Here is a 2,500-nt window from a genome sequence, read left to right as displayed (position 1 = left end):
GCTGGAGGCAGGCAGGGCTGATGGCTGAGGCCGGGTGGAGGCCACCCGCGGCCGGGAAAGTCAAAAGTCCCGTTGTGTGGAAGTCTATGAGGTCAGATTCGGCCGCCTTACCGGGCCTTCGGTTGATGGTTTCCCGCTTGGGCAAGCGAGTCGGCCCGGCAAAGTGGCCACTTGCATTTTCTGGCAAGTGTCTGCGAACAACGTTAATGAGTTGAACCTCGGCAATTGTCGGAAGTCCCGATGAAGAAATGAAAATGCCCCTTTTGCGGGGATTTGGATGCTCATGGCCGGCAGCAGGTGGCCCGACGCCCCGCCAACTTGACACTTGTCATTTCTGTCCTTGGGGGTTGGCGGGGTATCTGCACAGAGGTAGGAGGTGGCAGAATCGAGACTTGGTGAGTTTTCCAAACAAACGTCTCGAGCCTCCAGGTCTGCAGAGACCGACCAGGGCTGCCGCCCAACCGACTATTCACCCTTTTTGGGCGGGAATTTATTCCCTTTTTGCCCATTTTTCGGGTTTTTGGTCGGGCTTCAAAAGCGGCTGCCCGAGGCCTGGCAGAGGCCGGGGCATGGGCCCCGATCGCGCCAGGCGGCTCGCGCGACCCGATTAGGCCCCGAAAGGAGTCGGGAAATCGGCAGACCTGCCCGAGTTCAGCCCGCGGTGGCGGGGGGCAGGTCGGTTCGGCTCAAATCAATAACCAAAGCCGAGACTTGGTCTCGCTGGCGCAACCGAAGTGCCAGGCTGGATAACTCATTAACCAGAAGGCGGCTGGAGGCAGGCAGGGCTGATGGCTGAGGCCGGGTGGAGGCCACCCGCGGCCGGGAAAGTCAAAAGTCCCGTTGTGTGGAAGTCTATGAGGTCAGATTCGGCCGCCTTACCGGGCCTTCGGTTGATGGTTTCCCGCTTGGGCAAGCGAGTCGGCCCGGCAAAGTGGCCACTTGCATTTTCTGGCAAGTGTCTGCGAACAACGTTAATGAGTTGAACCTTGGAAATTGCCGGAAGTCCCGATGAAGAAATGAAAATGCCCCTTTGCGGGGATTTGGATGCTCATGGCCGGCAGCAGGTGGCCCGACGCCCCGCCAACTTGACACTTGTCATTTCTGTCCTTGGGGGTTGGCGGGGTATCTGCACAGAGGTAGGAGGTGGCAGAATCGAGACTTGGTGAGTTTTCCAAACAAACGTCTCGAGCCTCCAGGTCTGCAGAGACCGACCAGGGCTGCCGCCCAACCGACTATTCACCCTTTTTGGGCGGGAATTTATTCCCTTTTTGCCCATTTTTCGGGTTTTTGGTCGGGCTTCAAAAGCGGCTGCCCGAGGCCTGGCAGAGGCCGGGGCATGGTCCCCGATCGCGCCAGGCGGCTCGCGCGACGCGATTAGGCCCCGAAAGGAGTCGGGAAATCGGCAGACCTGCCCGAGTTCAGCCCGGGGGAGGCGGGGGGCAGGTCGGTTCGGCTCAAATCATTAACCAAAGCCGAGACTTGGTCTCGCTGGCGCAACCGAAGTGCCAGGCTGGATAACTCATTAACCAGAAGGCGGCTGGAGGCAGGCAGGGCTGATGGCTGAGGCCGGGTGGAGGCCACCCGCGGCCGGGAAAGTCAAAAGTCCCGTTGTGTGGAAGTCTATGAGGTCAGATTCGGCCGCCTTACCGGGCCTTCGGTTGATGGTTTCCCGCTTGGGCAAGCGAGTCGGCCCGGCAAAGTGGCCACTTGCATTTTCTGGCAAGTGTCTGCGAACAACGTTAATGAGTTGAACCTCGGCAATTGTCGGAAGTCCCGATGAAGAAATGAAAATGCCCCTTTTGCGGGGATTTGGATGCTCATGGCCGGCAGCAGGTGGCCCGACGCCCCGCCAACTTGACACTTGTCATTTCTGTCCTTGGGGGTTGGCGGGGTATCTGCACAGAGGTAGGAGGTGGCAGAATCGAGACTTGGTGAGTTTTCCAAACAAACGTCTCGAGCCTCCAGGTCTGCAGAGACCGACCAGGGCTGCCGCCCAACCGACTATTCACCCTTTTTGGGCGGGAATTTATTCCCTTTTTGCCCATTTTTCGGGTTTTTGGTCGGGCTTCAAAAGCGGCTGCCCGAGGCCTGGCAGAGGCCGGGGCATGGTCCCCGATCGCGCCAGGCGGCTCGCGCGACGCGATTAGGCCCCGAAAGGAGTCGGGAAATCGGCAGACCTGCCCGAGTTCAGCCCGGGGGAGGCGGGGGGCAGGTCGGTTCGGCTCAAATCATTAACCAAAGCCGAGACTTGGTCTCGCTGGCGCAACCGAAGTGCCAGGCTGGATAACTCATTAACCAGAAGGCGGCTGGAGGCAGGCAGGGCTGATGGCTGAGGCCGGGTGGAGGCCACCCGCGGCCGGGAAAGTCAAAAGTCCCGTTGTGTGGAAGTCTATGAGGTCAGATTCGGCCGCCTTACCGGGCCTTCGGTTGATGGTTTCCGCTTGGGCAAGCGAGTCGGCCCGGCAAAGTGGCCACTTGCATTTTCTGGCAAGTGTCTGCG

This window comes from Pristiophorus japonicus, unplaced genomic scaffold (genome assembly GCF_044704955.1).
Source record: "Pristiophorus japonicus isolate sPriJap1 unplaced genomic scaffold, sPriJap1.hap1 HAP1_SCAFFOLD_1770, whole genome shotgun sequence".
In the NCBI taxonomy this organism is placed as follows: Eukaryota; Metazoa; Chordata; class Chondrichthyes; family Pristiophoridae; genus Pristiophorus; species Pristiophorus japonicus.
The sequence above is the reverse complement of the archived record's forward strand: the minus strand, read 5'-3'. Positions refer to the sequence as shown.